The sequence below is a fragment of the Cavia porcellus genome, unplaced genomic scaffold, assembly GCF_034190915.1.
Source record: "Cavia porcellus strain 051 isolate PalLab524CR breed Dunkin Hartley unplaced genomic scaffold, mCavPor4.1 scaffold_11, whole genome shotgun sequence".
NCBI classification, from domain to species: Eukaryota; Metazoa; Chordata; class Mammalia; order Rodentia; family Caviidae; genus Cavia; species Cavia porcellus.
The window spans coordinates 50,397,073-50,414,584 of record NW_026947494.1 but is presented as its reverse complement, the minus strand read 5'-3'; the positions used below and the strand labels follow the sequence as shown (position 1 = coordinate 50,414,584).

Genomic DNA, 17,512 nt, shown 5'->3' with positions numbered 1-17,512 from the left:
AGATAAAGAATCCCAGGAACTCTGTTTAAAAAAAATCTTAGGCCACAGTTTCCTAAGAGATTTATTTCAGACAAAGATTTAGTGTAGATTGCAGTATGAAGTGTCCCTGAAGAAAGTTGGTATTAGCATGGGGCAGGAGGCAGTGTCCTTGGAAGCTGCAGCTGGGGTGGTTGCTGAAGTGTGCTCTGATCTTATGCTAGTTGTGAGGGATGTAAGGCACTCCAGGGTGAGCTGTCATAGGAGTGGTGAGGCTCTGGCCTTCTCTGCTCTCCCCTGTAAGTGCACCGCTTCCTCTCATCTGACATAGATCTATTTATCACCCTCTCTGGCCACAGGTTGTTTGACCTTAATCATCATGTGCCTTTTGTGTACAAGTTCTTTCTTACCTGAGTCATTATGAGTGAGTCAGACATGTACCCTAGAGGCTCAGGCTCTTGGTTCTGTGATTAGATGTGCTGCTTGTGACAAGATTCCTGGTGTGGGAGAAATATTACAGAGCATCCTAAGCATTTCACGATAGAGTCTCCACTGGCCCTGTTCAGCATAAACCAGGACTAGGATCCCCATCAAGGTAGCCAGGGCTTTGATGCCTCAGGGTACCAAGGTATATCCTATTCCCTTTATCTGTTGCCTCTGTGAGTGTTTTCCAGGAACCAGGCAAATCTCTAGGCCCTAGACTGCCTTGTTCACTCTACTCTCACCTTTTTTTGCCCATTTCCCAGAATTGTTGTGCCAGTAGGCATTTGACATGACTAATAAGAGTTCTGACACCGACCTCAAGGCTTGGGACCCTCCCTGGACTATCCTAAGGCACGAGAATATAAACACCCTATGAACTAAATAATCCATGATCGCATTAACTCCTACTCTTAACTAACACAGTTTTAAATGTTAGTATGGCTTGATTCAGAACATATATTTTAATGACAGTTTTGAAAATATTAGCTGCTACTATTTTTCTTATATTACATGAGGAGGTTGTGCCAAGAACTTCACATTCATTATTTAGTTCAAGCCTTCAACAACCTCACGAGGAAGGTATTAATTTAATCAGTTTTCAGAAGAGAGAAGAATCTTAAATGGTTGATTTCCCTCTGATCATGTAGAATTAGGATTCCAACTCATATACCTCTGATGCTTTAGCCATGATATTATACTGCTTCATTTATGCAACAGGCATATGATTTGAAACTTTTCAAATGACAATTCTAAGCATAAGGCAATTTCCCATAAGTTAAATGAATATGATGTTACTACCTTGTCTATACAAAGGAATGGCAGAATGTGGGAATGAGAACCAAAAGAAAAAACATTTTCATTTAAATTTCATTATATTATCTAGAACACCTTGTACATACCATTTCTCTCTCTCTGCCTCACTGTATGTCTCTCTCTTTCTCTGGTGTTCTTGTCATTCCAGGGATCAAAGCCAGGGCCTTCCCCTCATATGTTTATACATACATATATCCTATTTTAAGGGCTTACATGCTGAATACTTGATATGAGTTCTGTTTTAGCTCAGCTTTCTCTAACGGCTGAGCAAAATCTGAGGCAAGGAATAAAGTACTGATCATTTATTTGGGAGGTAGAAACTTGGGGCAGCAAAAGTCAAGAAAAACACAGTAAAGCAAAAGAAGATGTAAAGCTATATAAAGCTGCTGACCTGACTGGTGCTCTGTGATGAGGTGCTGCCTGATGCTTTGTGTGTCTAGCAGATGTGTTACAAGGGAAGGCGGGGCTCTTCCAGAAAGACGCTATCAAGAATCTATGCCTCCATGGGCAAAAAAAAGGTGACAAGAGTAGAGTGAACAAGACAGCCCAGGGCCTAGAGATTTGCCTGGTTCCTGGGAAACACTCACAGAGCCAACAGATAAAGGGAATAGGATATACCTTGGTACCCTGAGGCATCCAAGCCCTGGCTACTGATTGGAGATCAGACAGTAGGCGATCCCTCATACCCCATCCTCTTTCTTTTCAGTTGAAAAGAGGAGTTTAAGCTGACCAAAGTTTGCCTGATTGAGGGCTAATTCCCTCACATACCCTCAGCTGACAGAATGTGAGACGCCAGGCCATGTAGTGTCATGACTCATTCAAATCTGGAAATGGCAGGCCAACAGAGCAACACTGTGCATGAGGATAGTTGGCTCAGTTATGCAGAGGTGACCCAGGAGGAGACTTTCTAAGAGCAAGAAATTTAGTGGTACACTGGGAGGCAACAAGGCTTGAGATCTCTGATTGAGAGGGTATCTAACGAAGTACATGATGTTTGTGGTTGATGTATCTACTTACAATGCACAATCGTCCTCATAGGTGGTTATTATGTTTCTCACTTTAGAGTTGAAACAGGTTAATTTGCCCAAGATGTCATAGTGATGAACAGAGTTTGAACTGAAATCAGTTTGTTTTCAAATTCTATCTGCTGTCCAATGTGCTGCATGGATTCCCTTGAATGCTTTCAATGAAGAGTGAGAGTGATACATAGTTCTTATGGAAAAAATAAAAAGCAAAATAATCATGCCTAATCTGTAGATGCAGAGATAATCTTCAAAATCTTTTAACATATAATTAGTTTCTCTGTAGTATATATACATAGCTGATATGATAATAAAAATACTGTAACTTATTATACTTTTGTCATTGATTAATATATCAAAAGTATTGTCCTATGTCAATATAAAATTTTATGGTCCATAAAATTACATATAGTATGTGTTGCGTGCTTGAGAAGCAACAGTTCTATGATCCATTCTCTCCCTATTTGGGGAAAGTCTGTTCCTGGGTTGAAAAGATAAAATAAAAAGGGTTTAATCTTGTAAAGACACTAATGGTAGACCTCCTGGTGAACAAATGGATTCTGCTAGTAGGAGATCCCTTATCCATGGAATGCTTTTAGCAGAATGCACTTTGGTGTCTAAGATTTTCTTAGATAAACAAACCTGGAGCCTACAGATTTATGAGACATGGTTCTCAAGAAGATGTCATATAAATTATGTAAATATGCGAGTATAAAATGGAAATGTTTCAGATGTTTTCTGAACTAAGACACTCCTTCTGAATAAATATGGTGGCTGCGTATTTTTCTTAAGAGAGATCACGCATTGTCTCAGGCCAGAGCACTTTGCATGCAGTAAGAAAAGTACTCAGAGAGCATTGCCAGGGGTCTCTAGCTCTCCTGAGTATACCTGTGTCTCCTCATTATGTGCATTCTTTAAATGATTAATAAAGCCAGGACCTAGACAATGTCTCTGATGTGTGTCCTTTACTTGTCAATCTGATCTTTATTGTATTCTTTGCTATTTCAATTCGCAATCATTTCTTCATAGGTGGAATTTCAATTCTATAACAATCTCTCATAATTTTAAATACAGCTGTGATATACAACTCTGAACAAATCTATGTTTTATGTCATTTCTTTTGAAAGATTCCAAAGAAGACTTGCTATTTCATACTTTTTAATAGCTATAAGAGGAAAACCTCTGCCAGAATCTATTGTCCCAATTCCTGTTCTTGCAACCACAAGGAGAAAGAGGAATCAAGGGGAAAGGAGGGGAAAAAAGAGGAAGAAACTGAAGCAGAGGAAAAATCCTTTTACTACCACTTACCAACTCCTTTTGTAAGCCTGCTTTCTTTCTTTACTCTTTAAGGTCATTATTCTCTTTTGCAGCACTTCTATTCCTAGTTCTTGACCTAGAAAACCCTTCCCTGCTTCAAAGTCTTGTCCTCTTAAAGTCCAAACCAAGTTTTTCTGTGACTTTTCTAGTAATGAGTTAATTCCTGCCCCAGCTACTGGGGACACATCAAGCAAGTTGAGATTTCAGCAGAGCGGTACATTCCTCCCATTCCAAATTGGAATTGGTGATTTTATAATACACTTACGGTTCATGGGCAGAATTCAAGGGATAGGATCAGTAGATGTGGAGAGGAAAAATTACAAACTCTGTATTACTAATATCCATCCAAAAACTTATCATTTCTTATGATTATAAATATGAAGCATAAGAATAAAAGTTAGGCGCTGGGGATTTAGCTCAGCGGCATAAGCGCCTGCCTTGCAAGCAGGCAGTCGTGAGTTCGATCCCCGGTACCAATAAAAAAAAAAAAAAAAAGGGAAAAGAATAAAAGTTAAATTAACATTGGTAATACCTGTGACTATGTCACAATAAAAACCTATTTATTTTATGCATTACAGTTATTGTAAATATCTTGAAATATTATTTACCCTTATTACTACTTAGAAATTATGATAATTATTAGATCTGCTGCTAGATTTGCATTACCATATGAAAATTTCATTTAATGTACTGCTAGCGAAGCCCATATATTACTGTTACAAATCTGTGTAACTTTTTTGATAACTATACATAAAAAACTAGTTTTCTTTGGTATTCTTTTAAAATTTTTATTGATTTAGATGCACAATTATGTGGAGTTCATGACTTCATCAAATTACCAAAAGAGTCAAGAACACTTGGAATAAGAATGCAATTCAAACAGTTCACTAGCATGCATTACAGGGTATATTAAATAGCCATTTGAGAATTTGCCTGGCTCTTGTCTCCCAGAGATTGACGTAATACTGTCACTAGATGCGTAAATAAACCATGTTTGGACCAGTATCGATATAGGCTGCTGTATAGGCGCAAATATCATGCTATAAGAACCCAAAGACAAAAGAACGAATCAGAGTCTGGTACTCTGAGAAGATTCACAGGAGTAAGATTAACTTGAGAGAGGCTCAACCCAGACTGAGACAGTTTAGGAGGTGGACCACGTTGTTCATATCTCTATGGGAGAAGTCCATGGTCATAAAACCAAGATCTCTTCTGAAGGACACCTGATTGGAGTAAGTATCAGTGGCTCTGAGCCTTACTTTACTAAAACTTGGGCAGGGACTTCTCTACAATATGCTTTCCTACCCTTTAATAAGGATGGTAGCTTGTTCTTCTAACCATTTGTATTTTTCTTTGGTGGAGAAGCTGCCTTTGAAGCAGCAGCTAGCACATTAACCTAGAAACAAGTTGGGCTGAGTTTTTACCTTTCCGCCGATTATTGATAAATTTGTGTTGAACATGATGATCTTTAGCCCTATCCAATTTTTCTTCTGGGAAATTTTTAATGTTGGGTTGGAAATGTCATTCAATCAGTCAAATGTTTCACTTCCTTCTTCCATGCCAATGCACAGAGCGTGGAAACTGACCATGATGTGCATGCAGTACGCATCGTCTTCCCTTCTCTGCACACCTCCTAATTTTTCTGAAGTGAATTTCTAGGAGTAATGTTATCCATCCAGTTTCTTAGAAGTTGAAGAAAAGTGAGAGGTAAAAGGTGAAGAGAGAGTCTGGGGAATGCTCTGACCTACAATAGCCAGTGTGAAGCAACAAGCTCCCCATCTACAGAGGAGTATGAAAGTTGTCTTCTGATCCTGCATCAGGGACATTACTTTCACTAGTGTGATTTCAGATGCAGTGGTTGAGCTGATATATATATCATCTCAACATAACGTATCTCATAATTCTTTGTTCTCCAAAAAAAAAAAAAAAAGACACTGAAACTTTGGGTAAAGATTCATTGTATGTTGCTTAGAACTTCTAAGGATGAGAAGGGATTAACCATAGTTATTAAAGTAATTGTTTTTAGCTAGGCATGATGGCATATGCCTGTCACCCAGCTATTTGGGAGGCTGAGGCAGAGGATTGCAAATTTGAGATCAGCCTGAGCAACTTTGTGAGAAGTGTCTCTGAATAAAAAGAACTGGGTACTTTGCTCAGTGAAAGGCCTTGGATTCAATCCCCAGTACCACAAAAGAAATAAACCACCAAAACTCAAACTCACTGTTTTCATTCTTCCCCTTACACTGTACCTTGTTTCCTATACTATTCACTCTAAAATAAAGTTTTTGATACTCTTTCTTTTATAAACCTTCAGTGAATTCACTAAGTTCCAGGTTGAGGGAAAATTTCAGAAGTAAGATAAAGAAGAGTAATATCCAGCAGAGGTTATTATGGGCCTAAAACTGAGGGGAAAAGTACTTAACAACACAGAAAATAAAGATTTAATGTGAGAATGTGAATCAAACAGATTAAGTATTTTAGTCAAATGATCTATAATTTTTAAAAGATGAACCCAGAACACCATTCAAAGATGACTGATAATCATAATTGATCTCTATGGATAGATTGTCAAAGAATAATTTATACTAATAATAATAGTTGAGTGGAGTGTGGAAGAAGGAAACAGTTTTAAAAAGATGAATGTAAAACATACCACAAAAATATTTTTCTACAGAACCAGAGAAAGGATACAGAGTATTTTTTCCTAAAGTCTTTAAAAGGTTATTCATAATAAAAATTTTTCTCTGAAAAAGTATTTTAAAGAAGAACAGAAAGGTTCAGAGAAAAATAAAAAGATAATAGAATAAAATGGGGAAAGAACTTAGAGAAATGGAAAGGGAAAACAATATAGAGACCATAAACGTGACAGACAGCACAGTTATGTATATAGTAGCAGGTTTGTCTATATCACCCAGAATGAAATGGGAAAAAATACATAAAAGATTATAGACAAAGTACAGGATATGGAAGAAAAACAAAGGAGATTCAACATAAACTCACTGACATTTTTGAGAAAAAGAATGGAACAGATGGAAGAGAAACAGTTTCAATAATATAAAAGACAACAATTCCTGCAATAAAAACCTGAATCAGCACACTAAAGAGTAACAGCAGGATCTAGTAAAGATTGACAGAACACAATCAACACCAAGCCATATCCCAAAAGTGTTGCTGAATATGAAATAAGAGAGATTTATGTGCCCATGAAGGGAAGAAATTAAATCACAAATAAGGAAGAAGTTTGGCCAACTTTAGATTTTTTTCACAGCAACGCTCAATGCCAAAAAGATGATGAAGAAATGCCAACGAAATTCTAAAGGAAACAAAGCATTGCTAAATACTTATTAAATGTGCAAGTTCAATTGTAAAGGCAACAGACACTTTCAGTACTACAAATAATTAGGTAATACAGACATAGAAGTTTTATGAGTTAGATCTAAAATGTTCCCGAAGGTCTCATGTGTTTAGAGGTGGGGATTTCAGTAGGTGGTGGGATCATGAGGGAATTTAATGGTTCTACTGGCAAGTGGTGGAATTTAGGAGGTAAAATCTGCTTGGAGAGTGTGGATTGTGGATGTGTGACGTTGGGGACTGTACCGTATTCCTGGCCCTCTTCCTCTTTGACTTTTTCTCACCATCTCTGCCTCTTGGGTGTCACAAAGTGACATGTCCTTCTGCATGCCATGTCTTTTTTGACACAGGCCCAAAAGCAGTGGAGCCAGATGGCCATGAACTGAATCCTCTGAAACTGTCAGTTTAAACAAATCTTTCTCCCTTTAAATTGTTTGTCTCAAGTATTCAGCCATAGCTAGGAAAAGCTAATTAAACAGGAATTCTTAAAAAAATTAACCCAATGGATCAAGAGATAACTCAAAACAAATGTAACCAATTTACAAATGATTTCCATTTGAATTACACAACTATAATAATCTTTCATCCACGTTCTCTGTGTTTGTCACCCTTTTCTCCTTGCTGAGACAAAAAACCTGACACCCAAAGTTAAATGGGAAAAAGTATATTCAGCTCACAATTTGTGGCAGTTTCAGTCCATAATTGTTTGCCTCCAAGGTAGAGTGGCACATCACAGAAAATAGCTCATGGGACTTACAAGGCAGCAAAAGTAACCAAGGAGAGGCAAGACTCTTTTTGTCTCTTATACTGTTTGCAGGCTACCCAACCTAGGTTGGGTGTAGCACTCACTCCCTTAATCCTAGCCAGAACTGTGCCAAACCAATCATCAGAGTGATTTACAATCATATGCTTTTAATCCCACCACCACACACTCTAGATTGAGCCACTCCTCAAAAATTCCTATGATTGCATGAGGCTTTGCGGGGACACCCAGCCAAAAACCATGACATTCTCCAATGCTGTCTGAAAACTGTCTCAGTTACATCTTCCTTTCTTAGTCTTTTAATAAATCTTGATCTGACATCATCACTTTTTCAATAATTTCAAGCATCCAAAATCCAGTGAGGTTTCTTCTATTTTATGTTAGCTTTCTGTTACTATAAGAAAACACTGGATGCAATCAATTTAAAAAGAGGAAAAATTTGTTTTGGAGGTTCTAGCTCATCATTGGGTAAACCTATTACTTTTAGTCCTCAACAGGGTTGGAGTATGTAGAACATCATGGGAAAGGTAGTGGCATACATACTAAAAACATTCACATCATGGTGGGGAAGTAAAAAAGAGAAAAGAGAATGATCTGGAGTCTCATACTGACTTTTCCTAATAATCTACAACCTCCCAATAGTCCCTTCCCTTAAAAGGTTATACCAACTCCTGATAAAACCAACCGGGGGACCAAACTTCTAATACATGGGCCTTCAGGAAGGACACATCAAAACCACAAAACATCATATGTTCAGTTTAACTTCCATGTTATTTCCTTCCACCTGAAGTTTGTGCATCATATGAGGCAAAGATTCTTCTCCCTTCGCTCCTTTCTTTTTTTATACCCACTTTCTTCTGAGACTCTTTCTCTTCTGGTGCATCATAGTGAGAAAGAAAGCCAGGAAATTGGTTGAGCAGCACTTAGGTGGTGCTAGGCTGATTTTTTAGGTTGGTATTACTGCTGAGTCATTCTGTGTGACAGAGACCCAAATGTAATACTCTCAACAGATGTATGTGTGAAGTCTTTTGGGGTCAGTTAAGGATGTTATCCTGTGTAGACAAGCAAGTTTTGCTCTATGACTACTTGGATTCCAGTTTGGTTCTTCTCTCTGCTGGTCTGTATTCCAAGGAGTAGTCTGTAGTGTGCTTTCTGGATTATTCTTGCTGCTCTGATTCTCTTGCTTGTACTACTGAAATGGCTCAGCCTAGATACCCCATAGACATTTGACACTGTGAGAGAGCACAAGGTACCCTCTACCATAGACTATCTAGCCTTCCATCACAGACCCTCCTGGGACACTCCACCAAGCTTCAGGCCTTTCACTGAATGCTTTGGTCTCCAGTGTGCGGCTAGACCTCCCACACTCTTCCAGACCTGACTCTGTGGGTGACCATTGTAAATATATTTGTATATCTTGCATCAAATCTATTTCTCTGGTAAGCACTGACCAAGGAGTCAAGGAGTTATGTCAAGGAGTTATGTCACAATTATGACTTTAGGAAGACTGAGGAGAAATTATATATCTTCCCCACAAACTCAAGGAAAATCATGTATCATTTCACTTAAATATCTGGAGTGTGGGTTACTGCGTCATCACCTCCATGCTCTGGCTTGGTATCTTTTCCAGATCTCTTTATATCAGTGCAGTTAGACCTAGAGTAGAATCTCAGTTTGACTCAGGGAAAAATTTCAATCCCACAGCAGAATCTTAGTTAGATCACAGCAGTGTCTACATGATAAGAAGTCAACAGTTATTAAAAATGGAATTATGTGGTTAAACATGATTTTAGTATGTTAGTGTTCTTTTTCCCTTCTTTAGTTTTATTTTTTTAAACCTTAAAGTAGTTGTTCTTAACTAGAGAGAATTTTATTTTACTTCCCTCACAGAAAATTTGCCTATATCTGGAGACAAAAATGTCTGGAGTTATTTTTATTGTTGTATGGAGGGAAGAGAGATTTCTACTGCTGTCTCGTGAATAGGGGTTAGAGAGGCAGCTAAAAATTCTGCAGAGATTAATACATTTGCCAGTTAATCTTGATCATGTCAATTTAATTGGCTTAGGGATCCAGTTGGGGGGTTGGTGGAGCCTGCTTGTGGATGTGTCTGAATGAGTCGTAGAGGCGTGGCCAGGGTGTCTATGTCTGGGTCCTTGCCACTTACTCCCTGGCATTATTCCCTTCTTCTGCTTCCCCAAGCATGAGTTACTTCACCATACCCTGGGGCCATAATATTTTTCCCTTGAAGCCAGCCAATTATGAACTGAGTATCCTTCAAATATGAGCCAAATTAAACTTTATTCCTTTAAATTATAGGTATAGTAATGTGTCCAGCAATAGGAAAGCTAAAACAACAGTTCACCAAAGTTATTTGAACAGTATCTTAAACCAAAAAGATGGAAACAACCAGCAGCTGCAGACACACCATTTAAGTAAAACTTAAGCAGAGCCTCTTAAAAATACATTTTCCAGTGATCCTTCTTCAAGGGAGTTTCTTGGTTTTGAGAAGACTTAGCTTTTATCAAAAAACCTCATAACTGTTCTTAGAAGCCTAAGTTTACCCTGACAGTTGTCAGTTTGTTATGTATATAAACCGTACCTCTGGCTATGTAGCAAGTTTCTCATTATCAAATGCTGATGAATATGTGAATACATTTAAAAATTCCTGTTAACCTACAATTGTCACTAGATTTTCGGCTCCTTACCATTCGACTATTTGAACATAAGTGAGCAGAGGAAAAGATTTTTCTTCTAATATCTGTAATATACACAGCATAGAATTCCTTCCTCATTTTTCCAATGAAGGGGTAAATTTTAAATATTAAAATATGTTGATAAGAATAAAGCCAACCTAGTCAAGAATAAAGAAAACTGCATTTATTTGGGGTTAATTAGAATTGCACTCTGGGAAAATGCAGGTTTGAGTAGTCTTAAAAATGTGCTCGGAGGTTTTATAAAATAGCAGCTGTATTTATTGTGTTTGAACTGCAAGTTGGGGGTGAGGTGGTTGATAATTCCATCTCTTGTTAGCCAGGAATTATGATTGGTGTTGGCAAAAGCTAAGCTGTTTTATAAGAAAGGGACTGAGTGCTGGCTCAGTCTTTGGGCAGAGTAGGGGAAGGGGTTTATTGTACGGAAGATCAGCAAAAGTCAACAATATGATGCTTCTGGAAACTGATGTGGCCCTCTTTAGGGTTACACTGCATGGCACGTCTGTAGCCTGGCTCAAAGATTCAGCTGCAAACATGAGACCAAATTTAACAGTGACTTCTGACTACATCTTTCTCCCTTCTTCCTCTCTCTCTCTTATTCTTCCTTTCATGTGTGAATATACAGAGATGTTAGACTGATGTTCAGAGAATATTAATGATGGAAATTTGTAGTAGGTGGTCGAATTTGGAGTTATCTCCCCCTTCATTGTTCTCCCTGTTTTTTTAGAATTTATTTTTTATTGATGAAGATAACGTTTATAAAAGCAATGAATTTGTTCTTTATGATAAAAAAATAACAAAACCTTTTAAATGGATCCTGTACAACTCAGGAGAAAATTCTAACTTCTCTGTTTCCTTGTCCATGCAAAAATAACAATGATACAAAATCTAGTAACCAAACTCAACACTATATGTGTCCGTGTAGTTGAATATTTTGGGAGTGCCAGTAACTCCTTTCTGTGCTGAAAGGGGCTGGTCAGTCTTATTTTAACCTCTTTCTTGTTCTCTTTCATCTTTCAGAGTGAAAATACTTACCAAGATGATGCCTTTGAATATTCCTTCCCTACCCTAGTCACATGCCGTTCAGGTGAGGTCTGTTTGTGTCTAGGGAATTGTCTCATTTTCTGCTTCATTTTGCCAGTCCTGATCCATCATTTGCACACACTATGGAGAGATGCAGTGGACGGGAGGGAGGGAAGAAGCCTTTCTCTCACACTTGCTCCCTCTTCACAAAGAAACAAAGCTCTTTCATTGCTTCATCTCTTATATGCACAAAAGTTGTGGAAATGATTTCCTTGAAAAATTTTTACTGAGCGTATGAAACAATGGCTCCTTTTTCACTTTTAAACACACACACACACACACACACACACACACACACACACACACACACACACACACACACACACACACACAGTCACCCTCCTTTCTTTATGGGCACCAAAGCAAAGCATATGTGCCCTATTTGGAGAATGCAAATGCCTCCAGCAGCAGCATTTCGTTCACCAGCTCTCAGCAAGTGGCCATTTAGGCTTAATTGCTCCTCACAGCGTAGTCCAATTAAGAGCGGGCATCAGCAGGGTGAGGGCTATTTGTTAATCCATAAAAGATATGAGAGATAGTACTTGTTTTGCCTGCGGTTTTTATTCACATGTTTGGGTGAAAATGTAAACAGCTGGAACTCTTGGCAAGTGATATGTGTGTGTATTTAACCTGTTGGTTATGGGCAAGACAAGTGTATGGATGTATTTCTCAAAACACAAAGCCAATTTTTTGTTCCAATCCAAAGCAGAACTTAAGTCAAATATTTCTGAAATCACCCAAGCACAATGTTGGAAACTGGTTGGAAGTCAGAGTTAGCTGAGAGGAGAATTTTGAACCAAAGGAGAGCAATTTTCTTATCAAAGTGCCAGAGTCTATCAGCGCATGTCACTATGGGGTGTTGTTGTTTTAGCTTTCTTCTTAGATAGAGTTTTGATTTTCTGAGGGTTTGTTTTCTATTAGTCATTTTGATGTGGTACAGGGAGAACTGTGATTCTACTGTGGAGACAGGATCAACTGACAAGAAGTGGGGAGCGTGGGTGTGTAGCTGTGGCTTTTGTGATACAATAAAATAGGCAAATACAGGAACAAAAATACATATTATATAGTTGTTAAGTGTTTTCAGCTAGCTCGAAGGTTTCCACAGTTTCTTCTGCATGAAAAGAATCTGATGCATGTCAGCTGGGCCCTGTGCTGCTCACTGGTTTCTCACCAGTCTAGAGGCTTTGCTCTTTAGAGAGGGGCAGGTCAGATGACACCCCTCAGTTCAGGCTACTCACAGAGTCCCAGTGCGACACCATTTTCTAGAGAAGTCAGACTCCAGTTATCAGTGGAAGTTTGGGAAGGTAGGAATTTGACTCTCTTGGCATCTTTTCCTTCCCAGAATACAGTGAGATTGGACGAGATTTCCGTGTTTGTTGTACAGAGAGAACCATCCATTTCCTTGTTCCTTCTTCCCCAGTATCTCCCTTTGCTAATCCACAGATAACTGGAGGGCTCTTCTGCGTGCATAACACAATGTCTGGCTTCTTTAACTTTTCCTATATGGCTCAGAGAAGGATGGGTAATCTGCAGTTATTCATGCATCTGGGCTGGCTTCCTAGTGAATTAATCTGATTTAGCTTGGATTAGAGATTTCCTTGTTCTTTGGATAAATGGAAGCCTCTCCCTGGCATCTCCTACTTTGTTTTGCTTTTATTCTCTTGCCTGTTGGTAACTAACACTATTCTGATCAGTGAAACCTTTGCTGATTTCAAGACTGTATTCTCTATCAAATCAACAGCCTTCTTCTGGAAAATGTGTGCACTCACCTACCTCTAGGTTTGTATCCGTGCTAGCTGCTGGCTTCGGGTAATGATATTTACCCAGCTCATTGAAATGTCACACTTAGGACTGAGCCCTATAAATTATTATTGTGCTTCGGTTATATTGTAAAGATAAAGGTCAGATCAGAGCTCAGATTTATTCACTCCCATGATGCATTTCTGAGAATTTGTACAAAAATAAACTATTGGATCTTTCTGTTAAAATTACATATAAGCGAGAATAAGCTATTTTTCTAAACAAAGGAAAAGAAATACCACAGAACCAGCAGTTCTTGGAAAGCCAGGCTTGTTGGAACAGACCTTTAATCCTCATTACTTTGAGAGGCTGAAATAGAAGGGTTGCAAGTTCAGTGCCAGTCTGAGCTTAGCAAGACTTTATCTCAGAATCAAACTAAAAAGGGCTGGCAATGTAGCTCACAGTGTTTGCCCAGCACATGTAAGGCCCTGGGTTCAATCTCTGGAGAATGAGAGAGAGAAAGATAAAAAGAGGAAGAGAAACTGACTCATCTGAGGTCTAAGAAACATTATCTCCAACTCCAACAATATCCCTATTTTCTGGCACTTCTTTAACTGTGATTAGACAAGGTAAAAAAATAAATCAAAGAGAAATTCAGGAAGACTAAAGGAACTACTAAGAAGCAATCATTGCATAGTGCCGCCTGTAGGTAACACTCTCTCCTCTGGGACCCATGGCTCTTTGGTTCCCCATGGAAAGTTGTTTGGTGGCTTGAAATTCCACCCTTTGAACTGAACATCTTTGCGAATAGGTGGACACAAAGCATTTATTTTTTCACTTTGAACCACAATTCCTGGAGCCTGATAACCCTCACATTGATAGCCAGGGAAGCAGCTGAGTGAGGAGGGTGCTAACAATGCTATACAGTCTTCCAGAACAGGCAGGCCAGGGCCTCTCTGCTTAGTGTGTAGAGCCCTCCTTCCTGGTCTCTCCACTGCCGCAGCTCCTTGAACAAATTATGGGCTGAGTATTGTTAGCTGTCAGAGCAACAGCTCTCACTAGCACTTAATAAAAAGTCCCAGACCATCTATATCAAATGATTTTTCCTCCATAAAATTTGGTTTTTGAGCTTTGAAAGAATCTACCAGGCGCACCTCCATTTTTCTCGCTCACTTATCACCCCTTCAAGGATTATCTCCAAATGGAGAGTGGTTTGATGGGTTTAGTCTGCTGAACTATTTGAACAAGAATTGCTGAATAATCTTTTACTTGCCTCTCTCATCTTTCTTCCTGTTTTTCAAAAATTTCTCAATTGAATCTCAGTGCCCTTATTTTTTTAAACATATTCCCTTTTCTGTCTCTATGTAGTATTTTAGTCTTCATTAATTAATTTACAGTAATTATTACTACACACTCCAAGTCTTATAATGTGGCTGGTACTACACTGGACCTAGTAAGGAAGGGATAATTTTGATGTTATTTAAGATATTTTCTAATATTGGTCATTTTAGTAGGAAGAAGAAAAGTGTGATTGTGTGGCTTTTTTTAAATTTTATTTTGAAAGTATACAATAGAACAAGTCAGAATAAAGCCAACTAAGATTGTACAGTGAAATTGGTACAGAACTTCACAGCAGGTTATCGGGATAACAGTAATAGGTATCACAGTATATTTTGTTATCTTTATAATAGTTGTTCTTTCAATCACGTATATCAAAATGAGATGAAATATAGAATACTATAGAACTTATCAAAACAGAATATTGAATAGAGCAGTACCATTAATCAGAAAAGAGCAAAACAGTAATAAAAATATTTGCCTTCAAAGAAATGGTAGAAGGAAGTCCCCTTTATTTGCTATGGTCAACCTCCCAGGAGATGCTCAGATTTCTGGTTCCCATTTGCTAATGGGCTGGGGGAGGGGGGCGGGGGGAAGGAGGATAGAGGAAGTGGGATATTTGACTCTAGGCTATGTAGCAGAAGGGTCACTATTTAGCAGGGAGGCAGGATGATCATTTGTTTTCACAATGTCCTCAGTTCCAACATGGCACGGATCTCAGGATGCTAATTCTAATTCTAACTGCTAATTCTCCCCCTGGAAAGGCTGCAGTCTGCCCCACTGCCTCCGCTTACCAGGGAGGGAAGGTGCTTGCTTGGCTTCCTAGTGTCCTAAGTTCCAACATGGCTTGGATCTCAGGAGACACTCATGATTGTGTTTTTAAAACCTTAAAAAGAATAGGCACTTTGAGGATTAATAAATGCATATTCATTCCATATTATTATGCCTGAAATAGAAGGTTATCATATTGACTTTCAGATTTATTTTAATATTTCTTGCTTCTCAACATTTACAGAAATAGTTGGGGGAAAATATTTGTCTTCAAGTGCCACCATCACGTTTTCTTTGGCTCCACCATTCAAAAATAATGAATATTTTTAAAAATGGTGATTGCTACTGTAGGTTTCTCTGAATGTAACACACTTTGTCTTGAGGGGAAACAGAATCAGCTAATAGGAAGAAGAGATAGCTTGCGACTAGCAGCAAAAGAAGACAGGAGCTAGACTTGACTTCCCTCTTTTCCTCAGCTTGGGTATTTTCTTCCTCATTTTTCTGTGTACTTTCTGTTTTCCTCTAGGCTGAGTGTTTTTGACCCACTTTTGAGTTTACAGTCCTTCTCAAGTGACATAAGCATCTGTACTGTCATCTTCAGCTTCAAATCAGAGGCAGAAAGATAAGAGCTTGTAAATCTAAGTTGTTTACAAACCTTCTTTCCTTCCTTCCCTCACCATCCTGTCTGGGGAGTTACCTTTTAATGAGACACTGTTATAGACAAATGGGATACATGAGTGAACAGAATAAACCCAGATTCTTGGTCTTGTGATTGTTGGGGTTTTTTTGGGCAAGACAAATAGTAAACTAGACAAATGACTTAACTCTCAAGGTTATTAGAAGATAAGTGCTATGGAAAGCAAGAAAAGGAATTGCTAAGTAAGGGGATCCCATGTAAGGAAGTGGTTGCAGTTTTCAAATAAATGCCACAGAGTTGGCTTCATTGAGGAAGTGATGTGATGGTTACGTTTAATCGTGTCAATTTGAAGATTAGTAAAACACATTTCTGCATGTGTCTGGAGGTTTCTGGAGACACAACTGGGGTACTCTATCTTGTTCCTTGCCTCTTCCCCTCTGGCGCTGTTTTCCTGCTGTGCTTCCTGGCTGTGGTGACATAAGCATCTTTGTTCTGGCCTTTATGCCATGATGTGTCTTGTCTGCCTTGGAGACAGTGGATGATGATAGACTGAATTCCTTGGAATTGTGAGTCAATTTAACTCTCTCCCTTTAAGCTGAGGGTATTAAATCCTGTGTCAAAGCAGCAGGAAAGCTATAGCCTCTGAAAAGTTTCAGGAAGGCTGGGCTGCACCTAGCTTTGCCAAGGGTTGTTTTAACACAGTGTGGGAATGACCACTGTTTTGTAAAATGAGCCACTAAGAAAAGAGACAGTACAACAGTTTTTCTCTATTTCCTCTTGGTGTTGGAAAAATATCTATGCAGCAGGCAAACATGGATTAGAGATGTTAGAACATACTGTGAACGGTGCATTTTCTATTTTTTAGTACAATTTAGATACAATTCTTTTGGTTAATGACTTATTTCTAGACCACTAGGTGGTATCCATATAAAACCACAGTTTTAATTTAGAGATGCCTCTGCAAAAGTAAGTCATAGAGTTTCTATAAAGAATTTTTGTTCATTCCACTTGAGGTTGGAGTCTTGGTTCTGTGTGAGAGAGAGAGAGAGTATAGAGTTGGTTTCTCTTGTTCATAAAGATGCTATCTATGTGCGAAGAATGACACAACTTTTATTTTTCATATAGAATAATTTAGAATCATTGCCTTACTCCTATATTCCATTATGGCAGTAATTACAATTTGTAATTTTCTGAACTGTGAAACAATGATTCTACAACATATATCTTTTTGCAGTATCTAGAGACACACTTTTAAAATTGTTTGGCTGTTCATAGCATTTCTAATGGAGACTGACTATTTAATTCCCTTCTTTGAGGAAACTTGGAGTCTGATAAGTAATACGTCAGAAATGATTATGGAAAAGCAAACCATGAATGTGTCCCAAAAGAATAAGTATATCTTTGGGAAGTGAAAAGAATCTCCTGAATTTTCATCCTGTCACAAGTTAAATTGAGAGCCATTAGATGAGATCCACACCATCATACCCAATGCAAGGACCAACTGTGA

The 17,512-nt window shown here is 38.4% G+C and overlaps 1 long non-coding RNA gene across 2 annotated transcripts in view; it reads left to right on the top strand.

The window, feature by feature from the left end:
- LOC111754809 (uncharacterized) overlaps positions 1 to 17,512 on the top strand; it is a 166,619-nt gene that overhangs the window by 53,384 nt on the left and 95,723 nt on the right. The window contains exon 3 of one of the 2 annotated variants that reach the window (XR_010050498.1): positions 11,457 to 11,523. This is a non-coding gene — a long non-coding RNA (uncharacterized LOC111754809). Of the gene's footprint in view, positions 1 to 11,456; positions 11,524 to 16,503; positions 16,572 to 17,512 lie in introns of those variants that run through there. The other variant, XR_010050499.1, reaches the window with a different exon arrangement.